We start from the raw sequence: 19,991 nt of genomic DNA, 5'->3' as shown, positions 1-19,991 counted from the left end.
AAGTGTCGGTGTTGGGACGAAGGTATTAGTGCTTCCTTCATCGACCTTTTCTGGGTGATAATTTCACTGAGTGGAAATTACACTGGGTGCTATTTATATGACACCGTTTCCACAAAATCTAGGAGCATTTCCCGGCTGTCCATGGACTGACCTCCGTCCCGAAAAAGATGGTGGAAATAGCTTTCTTCGTGGATATCATAGCTTAGAACTTTTTGTGGGATAGAGACAAGGGGTGACATATGATCTTCATACGTTCTCCGTCTCAGGTTTCACATCATGCTCCCTAGTCTTATCCTCTGTAACAAATGTTGCAGAAACGGAACGCCCATTGCCTGATACTGCATTAAGCTTTGGAAAGAGTAGCCCATTCGATTGGCTCCCCATTGCAGAGCAGCCTCAGTCGCTAGCGACACCATTTCTTCAGACCGTCCAGTATTCTGTGCACGATGACTACTACTCTGCAAATGGAGATGTTGAGTTCGTGTACAATGTGCCTCCAAGGATTGGACAACTAAAGGTATGTGACAATATTTAAGTACATGTATGGCCATATGTAATAGAATGTAATTGATGGTGTGGTCATATGACACAGCTACGTAGGTATGGAATTTTGGAATTTTCGAGTTCATATAGAAAGGACTGCTGACAGCATATTCGTTTACAAATGCAGAGCTGTGGATATTGGTTTGCGGAGATGTTCAACAAAGTTGTAAATTAACCAGTGCAATATATAATACAGTTTCTATGAAGAGGAGTGTCTATCAGATTTAGTTATGTACAAACAACGAAGCAGCAAGGTATACATACACTGAAGGGAAAAAATCGCGAATCCTGTTGTGTTGGCAGAAGAGCCAACACCGTGTTACTAGAGGAGACCGATATGCACGCGTTTTAGCTCACGCAGGCTGGCGTGAGGAGGGAAGAACTATACTGACGTCAGGTCTGGAACATGACAAGGAATTAGAATTCAGAAAGCGGACGGAATTAGTTTGATACTTAACTTTAATCCATTAATGATGAACGTCGCTCTTGACGGTACATGATTCACAATATTAATTGTTCAGACTATAGTAACGGAATATGGCGCATTGCTAGGTCGTAGCAAATGACGTAGCTGAAGGCTATGCTAAACTGTCGACTCGGCAAGTGAGAGCGTATGTAGTCCGTGAACCATAGCTAGCAAAGTCGGCTGTACAACTGGGGCGAGTGCTAGTGAGTCTCTCTAGACTAGACCTGCCGTGTGGCGGCGCTCGGTCTGAAATCACTGATAGTGGCGACACGCGGGTCCGACGTATACTAACGGACCGCGGCCGATTTAAAGGCTACCACCTAGCAAGTGTGGTGTCTGGCGGTGACACCACAAATCCAATGCATGATAAATGTTAAGTAATGAAATATGTAGGCAATGTATTTAAATGATAAATATTGCAAGATTACAGCCTAATGTAAGCGCAGGATAAGTCATTGTAAATGTTAAATGCTGGTACATTAACTACCGGTGTAACAACCGGCGCAAGTATGCAAATGTGCATGCGCTGTGTAGTAGACGCTGAATGTCAGTTTTTGGAATGGAATGGCTCTTGATCTGTCAATACGAGGACGGTTAATGATGGTTGTAAATGTCACTGTAGTTGTCTTCCGATGATGTTCCATATGTGCTAGATCGGGGTCAGATGTAGTGACCAAGCAGGTCAAGGCTACATGTCGATAGTCTGAAGAGTATTTTGGATACCACAGCGGTATGTGGACGAGCGATAGTCTGTTGTTGATAACACCCCTGAAATAGCAGTCAGGGTGCGCGGGTAACCACGAGAATGCTCCTGTTCTTGTATCAAATCGCACCCCAGGTCATAACTCCAGGTTCAGGTCCAGTGAGTCTAGCACGCAGACGGGTTGTGCAGACCCTCAACTCCTCCTTACCAAAATGCAGCTATCAATGGCTCCGAGGCAGGAACAGCTTTCATCACAAAACGCAGCAGACCTCCGTGCTGTCCAGGACGTCTGGATCGGAGCTGTCCTTGAAGTACTCGATTTGCAACAGATCATTGTGTCACTGTGGTGCCAACTGCTGCTCAGATTGCTGTTGCAGAGGCGGTACGGTGAGCCAGGGTCACTCGCCGAACAGGATGGTCTTCCCTCTCGGTAGTGCCAATTCGCCGTCCACAGCCAAGTCTTTTTGCGGCTGGAAATTCTCGAGTGCACCACTGCCAGCAATTACGTACAGTAATTACATTCCTGCCAAGTCTTTCTGGAGTATAACAGAAGGAACGACCAGCATCTAGAAACCTTGTTATACGGCATCGCTCAAACTCAGTGAGGTGCTGATAACGGCGTCTTTGTCGTCGTAAAGGCATTCTTGACTAACATCAACTCAACGCGTCCAACCTCAAAGGTAACTGACGCTCACGACCACTTCTAATGCTACTTGAATTACGTAACCAGTACGGCACCCCACCTCAACCCCTCGATACCAGCAATATTCTACTGTATATATATATACACTCCTGGAAATTGAAATAAGAGCACCGTGAATTCATTGTCCCAGGAAGGGGAAACTTTATTGACACATTCCTGGGGTCAGATACATCACATGATCACACTGACAGAACCACAGGCACATAGACACAGGCAACAGAGCATGCACAATGTCGGCACTAGTACAGTGTATATCCACCTTTCGCAGCAATGCAGGCTGCTATTCCCCCATGGAGACGATCGTAGAGATGCTGGATGTAGTCCTGTGGAACGGCTTGCCATGCCATTTCCACCTGGCGCCTCAGTTGGACCAGCGTTCGTGCTGGACGTGCAGACCGCGTGAGACGACGCTTCATCCAGTCCCAAACATGCTCAATGGGGGACAGATCCGGAGATCTTGCTGGCCAGGGTAGTTGACTTACACCTTCGAGAGCACGTTGGGTGGCACGGGATACATGGGGACATGCATTGTCCTGTTGGAACAGCAAGTTCCCTTGCCGGTCTAGGAATGGTAGAACGATGGGTTCGATGACGGTTTGGATGTACCGTGCACTATTCAGTGTCCCCTCGACGATCACCAGTGGTGTACGGCCAGTGTAGGAGATCGCTCCCCACACCATGACGCTGGGTGTTGGCCCTGTGTGCCTCGGTCGTATGCAGTCCTGATTGTGGCGCTCACCTGCACGGCGCCAAACATGCATACGACCATCATTGGCACCAAGGCAGAAGCGACTCTCATCGCTGAAGACGACACGTCTTCATTCGTCCCTCCATTCACGCCTGTCGCGACACCACTGGAGGCGGGCTGCACGATGTTGGGGCGTGAGCGGAAGACGGCCTAACGGTGTGCGGGACCGTAGCCCAGCTTCATGGAGACGGTTGCGAATGGTCCCCGCCGATACCCCAGGAGCAACAGTGTCCCTAATTTGCTGGGAAGTGGCGGTGCGGTCCCCTACGGCACTGTGTAGGATCCTACGGTCTTGGCGTGCATCCGTGCGTCGCTGCGGTCCGGTCCCAGGTCGACGGGCACGTGCACCTTCCGCCGACCACTGGCGACAACATCGATGTACTGTGGAGACCTCACGCCCCACGTGTTGAGCAATTCGGCGGTACGTCCACCCGGCCTCCCGCATGCCCACTATACGCCCTCGCTCGAAGTCCGTCAACTGCACATACGGTTCACGTCCACGCTGTCGCGGCATGCTACCAGTGTTAAAGACTGCGATGGAGCTCCGTATGCCACGGCAAACTGGCTGACACTGACGGCGGCGGTGCACAAATGCTGCGCAGCTAGCGCCATTCGACGGCCAACACCGCGGTTCCTGGTGTGTCCGCTGTGCCGTGCGTGTGATCATTGCTTGTACAGCCCTCTCGCAGTGTCCGGAGCAAGTATGGTGGGTCTGACACACCGGTGTCAATGTGTTCTTTTTTCCATTTCCAGGAGTATATATATATATTGCACTTCTAATGTGTATTCTTTCTTTTGTCACTATGATCTTTGACGTACTTGTAACTCGGATTTTTGGGCGCGTAAGCGGTTATTATGAAGTCAAGCTTTGGTCGTCATCTTAAAAACACGCAAATTGTAGTCAGTTTATGAAATGTGAACTTTAACAGTGAGGAAGATATTTTTAAGTATGTTTTATATTGTGAAGCGATGTTTTGGAACGAGTTACGAGATATTGCAACAAAAGTAATAAAAAATAAGTGTAACTTAAATTCGGAGTACTGATTACTTTTTTACATCACCATTGTCCTAACTTCCAAAGGTTTAATCTTCAAGAATGGTTTATGAAACACATCTATAAAACTTTTGAATATCGCAGAATAACACCTAGGCCTCTTTGCATCCGAGCTTGGAATCATCACTACTTACATTTTCGACGATTGAGCCATGAGTTCACAACGAGACCAGCGTGGGAAACACGAATAGATGAGTGCCTAGTTTATCCATTATTTCAAGAAATGACCTTATTAACTGTGCTCTAATGACACCTGCCCCATAATATAACTTTGTTTTTGCCCGAAAATGCAATATTTAGCAGTGTGAGCAACACTACAATTATAATTAATTTTTGACTTTGTTGTGGTAGGGTTGTTAGACGCTACAGCGCGTATTTAGGACAAACCTCATTTGCAACCGCTTAGTGGCATTGCTAGCGCCTCTCTTTTGTGATGCCCGAAATCTGAATAGACATCAACTTTCAGATGTAGAAAAATGCCACACAACTTTTGTTTGTGTCTCACAACTCTTTCATGGTGTTGCGATTTTTTGCCGTTATTGTATGTAGACTATGAAAAAAGCTCATCATGCTAGAGAGTGCTACTGGAGGACAATGATTAGGTCACAATCATCGTAGATGAGACCGAACCGGAGACAATGTCTTGGCTAATAGGGGAACGTAAGTTGTGGCAAATGTAACCTAACTCCTAACACAATTAATGAAAACAATTTTTTTACAAATATTTTAAATGGGAATAAGAAGTGAATAGAACGACCAAATAACCATCAGCCACGACCCGGGTAATGTAACGGCGAAAAGCACGCAACAAGCTTTAAGAAGACACAGATAATCATGGACGGATTTCAATTCATTTACTTAAGCTTAATCAGCCCTTTAGCGTACAAGAATTAGTAACCATAATGCGCGACGGAAACCTCAAGCGAAGGTTCGAAATGCCAGATTTATGGACACAAGTACTGATAGAGAAGACGAACCGAAAAATAAGTTCAGATGAAACGTTTCACAAGGCACAATAAATTATATGATCCAGGTTAAACTGAAAGAGGTAAAAGAGTAGCATAGCTTTAGAAAGAGTATTTTTACAGGAATAACAATGTTTTCGTAATAAATATAAAGGGGAAACATCAAGAGAGAAATCTTGGAACTTTACAGTCTTCATAGACATAGGGAGGATATACGAGACTGAAACACGAAGAAAGATGATATTGCACTTTAATGTGTAATGTAAATATTTGGTAGTTTCTTAGGCCAATTATGTAACGCTTCTGAAAATGGGTACGCTCCTACTCAGTAATTTGAATGAAGGGGCACTATTGGTATAATTACTATTTTCAACTGTTTCTAAAATGCATATGTTATTTGATCTTAGGAACAGGACACGGGAATGTCAAACAGTGTCCCTGCAAGTGGGCGCCCCATATGTATATATACTTCTCATTGATAGACCGACAGCAATCACAAGAGACTTTGTGTCCACGGTAATACGACAATAAATCATGCTGGAGATGTTGTAAATTTGGTTTAGAAACAACATCTTGTCTATGTGGACCATTTAAATATTGAAAGAAGCTAATATCAAGCTGCAAAAAGGAATGAAATAAACAAAGTTTTTTCATAATAAATGATCGAGGTGTGAGATGTAGATTGAATATTTAGATAAGCAGAGACGAAATGTCAGGCGGCAAGTCAATAGCAGTTGGCTGCCCAAAGCTTGAAAAAATACGCCAGTTAACAAATATTAAGAGTATTATTTAAACAATTCAGAAATGTAGTGTCATAGCTAAAAATAAGAGAAAAGAGGGAAAAACTTAGCGATGTGTGTGACAGTGAGAAGTTGCAAATCCATCAGTGTAGAAGATGTATAACAAACAGGACGTTACGTACAGAATGAAGATGATGGTCAGTCGTTAGCGGAACAGAAAGAGAAAGACTGATTTGGTATGGACACCAGACGAAAACGGGTGAGAGACGAACATCTTGAACAGCAATGAACTGGAATCTACTATGAAGAAAAAAATGTTAGACTACTGTCAAACAACTGAGGAAGAGCAATGCAGGAGGTGATGACGCAAATAATGGAACAGCAGAATACTTGGCGCTTTGTTCAGATGCATGAATCGAGAATGACGTCATTCGCTTCCATACAGAAGTGCTGTCCTCTGTTTCTCAGAAAAGAAATGACTCAAAAGCTGCAACTTTCTCTCACATTTCATGATGGAAAAAAGAACAGATATGTTGGAAGCCTACTTAAATGAAATCTGATGCAACAATATATTGTACTCTGTCTGTGACCTACTTTCTCTTACATTTCATGATGGAAAAAAGAACAGATATGTTGGAAGCCTACTTAAATGAAATCTGATGCAACAATATATTGTACTCTGTCTGTGACCTGTGCCAACACTGCGCAGAAAATACCAACGAAATGTATGGCATGAGCGGAATTTTTTTACATGTGCTTTGCGCAGGACGTTTCCGTAACGGGAAGTCACACGAAGCCTTTTAACATTTTTATGTTTAATCTTAGGATGCACCTGTAGAAAATTAAAGTTCTTCTGCAATGTTCTAAGACTCAATGAACACTTATTATGACATTTGAAGAAAAATGTATTTCTCACCTTCAGAGTCTTTTTTTTATAATGAAACTAATATTTTTCAGAGATGTGCTATGATTTCTCTGTAGATACCTTATTTATAAATTGCACAATATTTCGAAAACATTCCTTTCTTTATACTCTCTGCAATCAAATTCATATTAGTCGTCTTTAAGCTAAAGCCCACTCCCGTATCTGCGTTTCTTACAAACAAATTTGTTTTTCAATAGATTCTGCCTTCAGCAAAGAAACCATTTCATGCGTACCCAGACATACTGCGCTGAAGTTGTACCACCACGAGAGAGGTTGTAACACCATAGCTCTAATGCTGTACTGATTTATTTTGGTTTTGTTTCATTTAATGTTACATTGCTGTGCTTCTGTAAATGTGTTTGTTTGAATCGATAATATTAAATTGTATACTCCTTTCTTTGTACAAACTTTGATGTCATGGTTTGTTTCTATGCAAATTAGTATATCTGTCGTTTAAATTCTTTGTCTCATTTGGAGGGAACAAAACTTCCTATACATAATTGTAATTTCTGAATGAATAATGTTTTGTAGAATTGTCAATATGTGCAAATGTTCTGTTTTATTTAAAATATTTGGTTGCTGTTATGTAAACTGCTGATCCTCACTTAGGGTTCTTAGTTAGTTTGTATGTAAAAGGTGTAGTGGTTCCCCTCGGGAACGGAACTGTGTAGCGCGCGCAAATTGTGGTTGGCCTATGTAGAAAAGGTGGAACGGATAGTCAGTCGGGGACGAGCTACGAGTCAGGGACGAGCTACGAGTCAGGGACGAGCTAAGAGTCTGTGCACTGCCATGTAAAAGATGCATATTGTGCTGGTTCCGGGAGAGGCTTTTCCTGCCGCTTTCCAATGCCTCGGATGGATGGATAAATAGCTGGAACTATTCTGGAATTTGTATCTATCATCGCCACCAAGAAATGACAATCCAGCAATTCTGCCTGCAATTCCACCTACCAACATGCAGTTGCCACCACATTGCGCAACCATTGCATCGGAATGCTATAATGATGTACAGTGAAGGATCAGCTTAATGGATGTCTTAGTGTGCTCAAATATAAGGTAAATTTTATCTGAATTTATGTACCTACCTTGATTTTCTCCTCATCATAACACCTCTCAGGTTCCTCTACGTTCGAGCTAAAGTGATTACCGAGTGTCCCTACTGAAAGAACATTAAAAACCAGTGTTTCTTTTCTAATTAATGCCTCTTGAACATAGTAAGGAGAAAGTTAAAGTTAATGTGGCAATAGAGTGAGTTAAAGTCAATGATGCTTGCTGAAAATAATTTTCCTAGTAAAACTGCTTATTAATGTGTTGTTGCCAACTTCAAATTAAAAGTTCTTAAGACTGAGGCTTATAAAGTTTTGCTTAGTAAATGATCACATTACTGCCTGTTGTAAATCGCAGAAGGTGAGTCAGTATCTTACATATATGTTAATTTTGTGTCTCACTGTAGTAAAAGTAGAAAGCTGCAGTTGTGAAACGTTATATACTCATGTTTGCTAATTGTTTGTCTCTCTTGTGTATTAGAAGTGCATATTAATAGTAATGTTATAAAGACCATTCACTTTGTGTAAGCCCTGAAAGTAATAGTGTGTTTCGGTATCTGTTATAATTTTGCAAATAGTTAGTGCTGCTCTGTTAGTTTCAATCTTACTGTAAACATATGTATGTGTCAGAGTTCATTGCACTCGCGTGTGACAAAGTGTAGGTTGTGTTTATTCGTTAATATTACTAATAACTATTTTCTTAAACGAGAATGTTAATCATTCTCTTGCCTAGTTAGGCTGGCGACCGTTTTCTTTATCAGTTGAACAGTGCAGATAGGCAAAATTTTGTTTGTTACTGTTCAAACATTTACGTAATTCTGACTTTCATTCCGATAAGCCATTTCCGTTAGGTACAACACGGTCAACCTAGCAAAATTCCTCTCAGAGGGTAACACTGTTCTGTTGCTTTATACCATTATTAATCTAACATAATAATTCTGTTTGCAAACTGCCTCCAGTTTCGAGGTTATGGTATAGCAGTAGCAGACGGAAGTGTTATACGTGGCGCCGCGTGACAGGACGTTGTTCAGTTTGCACCTACAGACGGAAAAAATTATAAGTAGTTAGCATTTTACAAACATAGAGTGAACACAAAACGTCCAGCAGAGTGAACCTGTAACTTACTTGACAGAACGGTAATGAAAGTTCAGCTTAAATTGAAAATAAAAGGTATCGATACTTAACAGTAATTAAAATGGACAGGAAACTAGAAATGAATCTAGATACGAGAGAGCAGAATGCAATCGAGAGTAGTTCAGGCAGCACACCAATAGATGGCATTACGCGCGTGTTAAATTACGTACGTTATCACGCGGACGAAGACAGTGGCTATGCTGATGAATCGAGGGATATGTTTGAATCACCAAAACCAGAAAGGGGTGTAGGAACTGAACACGAAAAGGCAGTAGAATGTAAAAGTGAAAAGACACTAGATCTGACTGATTTGCTTAGAATACTGTCTGCGCAAAATGACAATATTAAGGAGCAAATTGCAGCACAGGGACAGCTTCAAGGCGACCTCATCCCCATCCCCATCCCCCAGCACACCCGTCCCGAATCCAACTCCACTCCCGTTGTTATTCTCTCCTCCCCCAACCTCCTTGGTCGCATTACGGTGGATGTCTTGGAGCCTATTGGTAGCGACCATCTCCCTGTCCTCCTCATCGTTTCAGACGGTAATCGTCCCCGCCCTGACCCTCGTAATGACCCTCCCCCTAAGTACATCCATGACTATTCCCGTGCCAACTGGAATGCCTACCGGGATACCCTCTCTACCCAGGTCGATTGCCACCCTCTCCCCTACTGCCATCCCGATGATGTCACCCATTCCGCCTCCTATCTCCAGCAGACCTTGTCTGAGGCCGTGGAGGCCCATGCCCCTACTGTCGCCATCCACCCCCACCGTCCTACCTTACCCCCACAGGCCGTCCTCCTCCTCCATGAATCCCGCCGTCTCTACCGTGCTTTCATCCACATGCGTGACCCGGACACCCTACGACGCCACCGGCAACTCCAGCGACACATTCTTAATTTGCTCGCGGCTAAGAAACGCCGGGACTGGCGACAGACATGCACCCGTTTAAATGCTACCCTCCCTATCAACTCGTCCAAGTTCTGGTCAACCTTCCGTCGCCTTACCGGAACTAAGCCCTCCCCCTACTATCCTCTTCTCCATGATGATCACCCCTTCCCTGACGCCCTTAGTAAGGCCAATCACTTTGCCTCCTACCTGTCCGATGTGTTTTCCATCCCCGATGATCCGCAGTTTGATTACTCCCTCTTCCCAGATATCCGCGATCGCACTGACACCTCTGTCCCTCCCCTCGCTCCTGGTTTCCAGTACTTGGCCAACATTGCTCACACGGAACTCAATACTCCTATCACTACACAGGATCTCATTGCTACACTCCGCACAAAACGCAACACCGCTCCTGGTCACGATCGTGTCACCTACCGTCACCTTCGTGAAGCTCCTGTCTCTTTCCTCTCCACCCTGGCCAGGCTCTACAATGTAGTCCTGTCCACCGGTTACTACCCCGACCTGTGGAAAACCTCCCGTATCCTCATGTTCCTCAAACCTGGCAAACCGCCGTCCGCCGTCTCCTCCTATCGTCCCATCAGCCTTACCTCGGTCTTCAGCAAGGTCCTGGAATCTATCCTCACCCGACGCATCCACCAGCATCTCCGCCAGCACTGCCTCCTTCCCGTTACCCAGTGTGGCTTTCGGCCGTCCTTCTCTTCCGACGATCTTCTCCTTCACCTCACTCATCTCCTTTCCGAACAGCTAAATTCCCATCACTCCGCCATCTTCCTCTCCCTTGACCTCGAACGCGCTTATGACCGCGTATGGCATTCCGGTCTCCTCTTCAAGCTCCAAACCTTCGCCCTTCCCATTAACTACGTCCGTCTGATCGGTTCCTTTCTCTCCCGCCGTCCTTCCTATGTCACCATCCATAACACAGATTCCTACACCTTTTTTCCCCTCTGCCGGTGTGCCCCAAGGCTCCATCCTCTCCCCCCTTCTGTACCTTTTGTACACGGCGGACATGCCACCGCCGTCACCCCCCATCCACCTTCTCCAGTTTGCCGATGACACTGCCTTCCTTGCCCTTGCCCCCACCCTGCAGCGCTCCCAACGCCTTCTCCAATCCCATCTTGACCGCTTCACTGCTTGGTGCAACCAGTGGTTGCTTAAGGTCAATCCCTGCAAAACCCAGGCGAAAATTGTAGGCAAAACCACCCCCTCCTTCCGCCTCCTTGATTTCTATCTCACCGTCTATGGCCGTCCTATCGCCTTCACTCCCACCCTTAAGTACCTTGGCGTCACCCTCGACCGTCGCCTCTCCAGGACTCCCCATCTCCAGACAATCCAAGCCAAGGCACGTTCCCACCTCCGTCTCCTCAAGCTCCTTTCCGGCTGTACGTGGGGTCTGGACACCTCCACAATCCTCCACACCTATAAATCCCTCATCCACCCTATCCTTTGTTACGCCCATCCAGCCTGGATCTCCGCCCCCCTACCTTTTATAAATCCCTCCAAATCCTTGAATGCCATGCTCTCCGCCTTGCCTATCGCATCCGTCTCCCCTCCCCCACGCGGATCCTGTATGATCTCATCCCCTTCCCCCACCTCCTGCTTTTCCTTGAAAGGATACGGATCCTGTACACCTCCTGTAAACTTGATCCTCCTCACCCGCTCGTGTCCCCGATCCTCTCCCACCCCCGCCCGCTGCCGCGCCTGTATTCCCACGTCCCACCCGGTCTTCATCTCTCCACCCTCCTTACCCTCTCCCAAGGTGACTTCCGCCAGATCCCCCTCCCTGATGATGTCCTCGTCCCCTCCATCTACCCCTCCTATCAACTTTGACCCTGCCCCACCCCCCACTTCCCGTGTCCTTTCCTTTCGGCACCCTCCCTCCCTTCTCTTCCCTTCCCTTCTCTTTCCTTTTCCCCCGTCCCCTCCCTCCACCCCTCTTCCCCCGGGCTTCCCCTCCCCCTTCCTCTCACCTCCCTCTCTCCCCTGCCCATGGCATCTCTGCTCTCCCCTCTCGCTCTCCCACTCCCTCTCCTCCTCCTCCTCTCTTGGCAGGTCCCCGGACTCGCACACGCATAGTGAACATTCGTGCGCCGGAGGTCATCGCCCTCGGTTTAGTGTCTGTGCCGTTGTGTTTGTGAATCAGTGTTTTTCGCCGCCCACGCTCCTTCATTCGCATGTGTCGTCTAACTCATCAGTGTTTGTGCACAGTGCCGACAGTTTTCTTGTTTGTTTCGTCGAGTGTGAACGGCTTCATGTTTTTTAATTATTATTGTATCTATGCTCCAGACTGAACGCTGAAAGGCATAATTCAGTCTTAAATGATGATGATGATGATGATTGTATCTCCTGTTTTTTAACCACCAGTCTGTTACTTTTCTGTCTTTCTTTTCTCTTTTATTGTACTGCTTATGGCTGAAGAGCGGAGGAAACTTTTCCGCTGCCAGCCCACCTTGTATGAGGTGCTAAAATTACAATAAAGAAAAAAAAAGCACAGGGACAGCAAAATGCAGTAGAAAATGATAATATTAAGGCACAAATTGCAGCGCAAAATGCAGCACTAGTTAGTGATATTAGTAAACAAATGCAAGAGCAGGGCAAGAATCTTAGTAAACAGATTGAGAAGGTTGATGTAAAAGTAGACATTGTGAGTAATGAAATTAAAAACCTCGAAAGCGAAATTACTGTCATCAATGGCAATATTGCCAACGTACAGGGACAAATTGATGACATTAACGAAAGATTTGACACAGAAGTAATTAAAATTCAAGATCAAATAGAACCCTTAGTCTGTACTAAAGTGGATGAAAAGGTATTCGGTATTAAATCCAAAATACAAACAGAATGTAATGTGGAATTTGCACAGATTAAACAATCTGTAACAGAAACAAGTACAGAATTAATCAAACAGATTGTTACTTGCGAAAAGAAGTGTGAACATAACACTTCACAAATCCCAGGCAAAATGTATGACTTGGAAAGAAAAATGCAATCAGGCCCTACACATTTTACTGAAAAAATGCCTTTCAGTAAAATATTAGAGGGCGAGGAAAAATTCGACCCTGCGAAGAGACATAACGGATGGCACCCCTTAGACTTTGTAAAGAATTGCGAAAGAAATTTTCCTGAATATTTGTCTGACCAGGAAAAAATTAATGTTGTAATCAGTGCATTAACGGGAGAAGCAAAAAGGTGGGGGTTGAATCTGGATACAAACCAGATGTCTTTTGAAAATTTTAAGCACAAATTTTTTGACGAGTACTGGTCAGAACAAAAACAAGACCAGTTGTGGCGTGAGTTTTTAATGGCCAGGTTGTATGACATCAGGGGTAGACAAACCATGAAAGAGTTTTGCGAATCGTGGTATAGAAAACTGATACATCTGAAGGCTAGGAGAACTGAAGCCGAGATCGTCTGGGTTCTTTGGCAGAAACTGCCTGAGGATTCGAAACGATATGTTGGGAGTACCCATAAAAGTTTTTCTGCCTTTTTGGAAAGGGTAGAGGATGAAGATCACTGGCGAAGAAATCGCGAGTCTCGTCCCCATAATAACAACAGTTATTCGCGAGAAAGTAATGACCAAGCTGAACGACATGAAAACGATAGATTTCGTGTAAACACGATTCAAAGAGGTCGTGCGAGAGGTAGAGGAAATTATACGACGCGCGTCAGAGGATACATGGCGCGAAATTTCCAAACTAGAGACGAAATGGAAAACTGAAAACCGCGTGTGTTACGGGCCGGATTCACGCGGAATCCGGTTTTGGGCCCAAAGAAAAGATGTCAAATAAGAGATTCGAGAAGGAAAGATGTAAACTAGAGGGCAGGAAGGTTAAGGACGCGCCTATGGAAGACATGCGCGGAATGATACGTAGTGGCGAGCCCAGTGCGAAGTCACGTGACTGTTTATGCTCCGGGCAGCGCTTGCGGGAGCACCGTACATTGCACTTGGCAGCACACACAAATGGCAGACGTCAGAACAAGATGGCTGCCGTAGAGAGAAACAGAAGAGGCGGGATCGGACACTTCCGTTGGCCGGTTTCAGTAGTAGACGAATGTAAAACTGAAAATAAAGTTAATATATCATGTGATAAGGATAACTCAATGTCGAAATCGTGCGAAAAGACATTATTAAAGGAAGAAAGGGAGACAGAAAAGGAGACTGAAAAGGGGAATATTTGTACTGTTAATGATGTGTATGAGGTAAAAGGCGTAGATGTGGGGGAGGTTTTGATGAATAAAGAGGAAAGGAAGGTAGAATACGCCACGCAAAAGACGTGTGCACAATTAATAATAGGTGAAAGTGATGTAAAGGAGGACGTTAGTGATCATGATATTATAAGCAGAGCAGTTGAAGTTATTGTTGATGGAAAGGTGTTCTGTGATTCTAATGCAGAAGGGTCTAGTAGGAATTTCGCACGATTGTCTGAAACTGATAATAAGGAAGAAAATGAAATGAAGGTTATCGAAGTATATGACGATTATACTAAGTATGAAGTTAAGGCTGAAATCGTTCAAAGTGATACAACAGAAGTGCCTGAGTCTCCAAACGATGTGCAGTGTGTAGAAAATAATTCAAAAAACGAAGTTGTTGAAACATCGAATGTTGAACTGCTCCACTGTTTAAAGGTTGCTTTCCTGCTCGAATCTGATGACGAAAATGAAATCAGTGATAGTTCAGATGATGAAGGGTATACGAATACAGATAAGAATGAATATACTAACTTCCCCTATTGTTCAAAAGTAGAGTACTTAAGTGAATCTCATGGCGAGGAAGGGAGTAGTGATGACTCCAGTGAAGATGAATTTTCGGGTGTAAACGAAAGAGAATATACTTTTACTGAAAGAGGGTATGATAAAATTAGTGAAATTTTACGAAATCAAGATGCAGAAAGTGAAAGTGGGCCAAAACCGAAGGAATTATTCTGTAATGTAACACAGGGGCAGAATTTGCAGGAACCTCCAGATGATACTATACTGGGGCAAGCCTTAACCAATGTTTTGAATGGGTGTGAATTACAGGAACAAGAAGAACTACCAGATAAAATAATAGAAGGACAGGAGATGTTGTATCTTGCTAAAGACTTTGAAATTCCAAAACCTAAAAAGCCACCTGATGAAACAAAACGTTGGCAAGATCTGAATGGGTTAGTGAAAGATGTAAAAGATAGGAGGCCTAAAAAGCCACCAGACTTAGTAACTATTTTATGAACCATAAAAGACTGTCTTGTTAATAAAGAGACTGGGGGCAGGATGTATGTATATATGTTGTTAATATAATGCATGACTTTATTATTATTGTATCTGAGTGTTACCTGAAAGTGGATTATTGTTTTGTTGATCTTGAGGCCTGTGGCAGGTTGTTGCTTATTTATTGTAGTGTACTGCTTAACTTTGCTTAGAAACTGTTTATTTTCAATTGAATACTTACTGTTGCCAGTCTAATTATGAAGACAGCCCATGTAGTGTGAGAAACATGAAAACTTTATGAATAATGATGATTATGGTAACTTAATGAAAGTGCAAAGAACTCCACAAGATAACAATTTCTAATATACTTAAAAATCAGAAAGGGCTTATGTTTGCAGTATGTGGTTTATTTAAAGATACATGTCATCAGATGAGGGTTGTCCTGCCTCAGGGGACTTGCACTCTTTGCATTGTCAGGTGCCTGATGAGCACCAGGGACCCGAGTCGTTGCCAGCACTACTTCCGTTTCTCTTCGTGCTGTCAACCTTCCTCTTCGTCATTCAGAACTTTTACTACCTTCTTTCCTTCTTCTCTATCAGAGTACAATGAAAAGTGTGGAAATAATGTAAGATACTGTGTATTGTTTGAGGACAAGTAAATGAATAATTAAATTGGGTATATTAGAAAATGACTAAGAATAATGAAAGTATAGTGGGTATTGTAAAGGAAAAATGTAATGGAAAAGTAGTTGGAAAGAGAAACATGGATGAGAAAAGGTAAGAACACTGAAAACAAGATAAATTAATACTATAATATGACTAAATGTACATGTTTTTGAAAATAGGGGTAAATATGGTGTTGAAAAACTGTATGTTGTTTAAAATTGATGAGCTAAACCTGACTAATGTCTGGAAAGTAGATGTGAGATGTACGTGTTTAGTGCCACAAAAAGTTGGCAGAAATCACTTGCAGTAGGATGTAAAATTATGGTTCTGAGCTTGACATATCTGATGACCTAAATGTGTAGTTAAACTTGATACTGACTTTAAAAGAAATATTACTGAGTAAGAAAATGGGGAGAAAAACTACAAATCTGGGACTCTCAAATAACTCCTGAACATTGTCATTACACCAAAAATGTCATTTAAAATTTACTTGGCTATTGTATATGTTACCTGATTTGGTCATGGTGTAAAGAAATGATTTTGTTGCCAGTGTCTAATTACTGTTTCAAAGTTACAGGTTTCATGTTTTATACCACTAATGCAATTGGTAACAAAGACATGACATAATGATGAAAAACTTAAAGATGATGGCAATAAACTGCTCAATAAATATATTGTTGGGCAGTAAAACAAGGCAAAACAATGAAAATGCTGTGGTCCTAAAGCTAAGGACTACAAAATATGCTATGTGAGCAGTAGCCAAAGGACTTGCCATTGTGGGGCAAGAAGTTGATAAGTGATCACGAACTGCCAAACCTAGAGGATGAGGCAGTGTATTAATTTAAAAATGTGTCTTTTAGTGTTCTTAATATAAATTGTGTATTTGTGCCTAAATGTTTACATACAAAGACTTCCAAACCAATAATGGACAGAATGTGTAACATGGACTGCTAGTGCTGAGGCAAGCAATGAACTAAGTTAGGTTTTTTGAGCAATATGTTATGAAATGACCATTCTTATTGAAGTCAGTGACAAGTTATTATAAAATGTATATGGATTCTTATTCAAATGGATGTAGATGTTTTGATAATAGATTTTTTTTTGGAATAACTTAAAGTTTCGGACTGCCTTGTTTAAAAACACAGCAGTGATTATTAAAGATAGTGTCTGAATAGGTTAGTGCGTTATTGTGCAACAAACATTTTGGACTGCTATTAATGAAGAGCAGCTTTAAAGTCAAAGATTTTGAAACAAAAACCTTGAAAAGTTAATTTTGTGTTTAAGGAATCAGTTGGAAAAAGTTCTCATAGCTGTTTGTGTAAATATTGGTACATATGTGGATGCAAACTGAAATTTTCAACATTTCACTAATTGCTGAACCTTGCAAAATGTACTCTGATTATTAATATGTTTGTGTGTCTGTGAAAATTTACATTCCTTTAAAATTATTGAGAAACAAACTTCTGTTTTGCTAAGTTAAAATGTTCTGTGCTATTGTATATGTGTTTAATTTTTTTTTATATTATTTAAAGGCTTTACCTATTCTACTTATATGTAGATGAGTTTGTGTACTGTTTGTCAGTTATTTGAACTGTGTGTGTATGAAATGAACATGCTTAAAGATATCTAGTGTAATGCTGAAAATTAGCTTCCTTAAACCAGTGTGAATATGAAAATTTCTGTGAATGTCTTATTTTGAAAATCTTTTGGAAGAAATGTATGCAATTTCTTAGTGAATATACTGTATGTTTGTAATGTGTGTTTATTTTTTCTCCCAACTGAAGTTGGATGGAAAAATGTTTTTTTTTTTTGCAGCCAACACCACTTAGGTGTTATGGATATTTCCTTGAAGTATCCCTGACGGGAAACTTCAACGAAACATGGGGCATGTGTAACACCATAGCTCTAATGCTGTACTGATTTATTTTGCTTTTGTTTCATTTAATGTTACATTGCTGTGCTTCTGTAAATGTGTTTGTTTGAATTGATAATATTAAATTGTATACTCCTTTCTTTGTACAAACTTTGATGTCATGGTTTGTTTCTATGCAAATTAGTATATCTGTCGTTTAAATTCTTTGTCTTATTTGGAGGGAACAAAACTTACTATACATAATTGTAATTTCTGAATGAATAATTTTTTGTAGAATTGTCAATATGTGCAAATGTTCTGTTTTATTTAAAATATTTTGTTGCTGTTATGTAAACTGCTGATCCTCACTTAGGGTTCTTAGTTAGTTTGTATGTAAAAGGTGTAGTGGTTCCCCTCGGGAACGGAACTGTGTAGCGCGCGCAAATTGTGGTTGGCCTATGTAGAAAAGGTGGAACGGATAGTCAGTCGGGGACGAGCTACGAGTCGGGGACGAGCTACGAGTCGGGGACGAGCTACGAGTCGGGGACGAGCTACGAGTCGGGGACGAGCTACGAGTCGGGGACGAGCTACGAGTCGGGGACGAGCTACGAGTCAGGGACGAGCTAAGAGTCTGTGCACTGCCATGTAAAAGATGCATATTGTGCTGGTTCCAGGAGACGCTTTTCCTGCCGCTTTCCAATGCCTCGGATGGATGGATAAATAGCTGGAACTATTCTGGAATTTGTATCTATCATCGCCACCAAGAAATGACAATCCAGCAATTCTGCCTGCAATTCCACCTACCAACATGCAGTTGCCACCACATTGCGCAACCATTGCATCGGAATGCTATAATGATGTACAGTGAAGGATCAGCTTAATGGATGTCTTAGTGTGCTCAAATATAAGGTAAATTTTATCTGAATTTATGTACCTACCTTGATTTTCTCCTCATCATAACACCTCTCAGGTTCCTCTCCATTCGAGCTAAAGTGATTACCGAGTGTCCCTACTGAAAGAATATTAAAAACCAGTGTTTCTTTTCTGATTAATGCCTCTTGAACATAATAAAGAGAAAGTTAAAGTTAATGTGGCAATAGAGTGAGTTAAAGTCAATGATGCTTGCTGAAAATAATTTTCCTAGTAAAACTGCTTATTAATGTGTTGTTGCCAACTTCAAATTAAAAGTTCTTAAGACTGAGGCTTATAAAGTTTTGCTTAGTAAATGATCACATTACTGCCTGTTGTAAATCGGAGAAGGTGAGTCAGTATCTTACATATATGTTAATTTTGTGTCTCACTGTAGTAAAAGTAGAAAGCTGCAGTTGTGAAACGTTATATACTCATGTTTGCTAATTGTTTGTCTCTCTTGTGTATTAGAAGTGCATATTAATAGTAATGTTATAAAGACCATTCACTTTGTGTAAGCCCTGAAAGTAATAGTGTGTTTCGGTATCTGTTATAATTTTGCAAATAGTTAGTGCTGCTCTGTTAGTTTCAATCTTACCGTAAACGTATGTAGGTGTCAGAGTTCATTGCACTCGCGTGTGACAAAGTGTAGGTTGTGTTTATTCCTTAATATTACTAATAACTATTTTCTTAAACGAGAATGTTAGTCATTCTCTTGCCTAGTTAGGCTGGCGACCGTTTTCTTTATCAGTTGAACAGTGCAGATAGGCAAAATTTTGTTTGTTACTGTTCAAACATTTACGTAATTCTGACTTTCATTCCGATAAGCCATTTCCGTTAGGTACAACACGGTCAACCTAGCAAAATTCCTCTCAGAGGGTAACACTGTTCTGTTCCTTTATACCATTATTAATCTAACATAATAATTCTGTTTTCAAACTGCCTCCAGTTTCGAGGTTATGGTATAGCAGTAGCAGACAGGAGTGTTATAAGGTTTTTCTTTCTTTCTATTAATTAACAGAAAATTGCTCTTTACTATCTCTACAAATAGAAATTTCTTATTTTAAGATAGTTTATTTACACAGTCGATAACAAACAATATTTTTATACGTACTTTGTTACCACATGCTATTGTTCTGTGCTTTTCGACATTTTGCGTTGCAGCTGTTTTTCAATCACAGATTGTCATCCGCGACTTTTTTTTTTTTTTTTTTTGGTCATCAGTCTACTGACTGGTTTCATGCGGCCCGCCAAATGGTTCAAATGGCTCAGAGCACTATGGGACTTAACAGCCGTGGTCATCTGTCCCCTAGAACTTAGAACTACTTAAACCTAACTAACCTAAGGACATCACGCACATCCATGCCCGAGGCAGGATTCAACCTGCGACCGCAGCAGTCGCGCGGTTCCGGACTGAGCGGCCCGCCACGAATTCCTTTCCTGTGCTG

At 42.2% G+C, this 19,991-nt stretch overlaps 1 protein-coding gene across 1 annotated transcript in view; it reads left to right on the top strand.

The window, feature by feature from the left end:
* The first annotated feature begins 411 nt into the window (after positions 1-411).
* Positions 412-19,991, top strand: part of LOC126188854 (clavesin-2-like) — a 95,761-nt gene continuing 76,181 nt past the window's right edge. The window contains exon 1 of the mRNA XM_049930495.1: positions 412-517. The gene's annotated coding sequence lies outside the window, so the exon portion shown is untranslated. The remainder of the gene's footprint in view (positions 518-19,991) is intronic.

This window comes from Schistocerca cancellata, chromosome 5 (genome assembly GCF_023864275.1).
Source record: "Schistocerca cancellata isolate TAMUIC-IGC-003103 chromosome 5, iqSchCanc2.1, whole genome shotgun sequence".
NCBI classification, from domain to species: Eukaryota; Metazoa; Arthropoda; class Insecta; order Orthoptera; family Acrididae; genus Schistocerca; species Schistocerca cancellata.
Note: the sequence above shows the minus strand (reverse complement) of the source record. Positions and strands in the feature narration are given on the sequence as shown.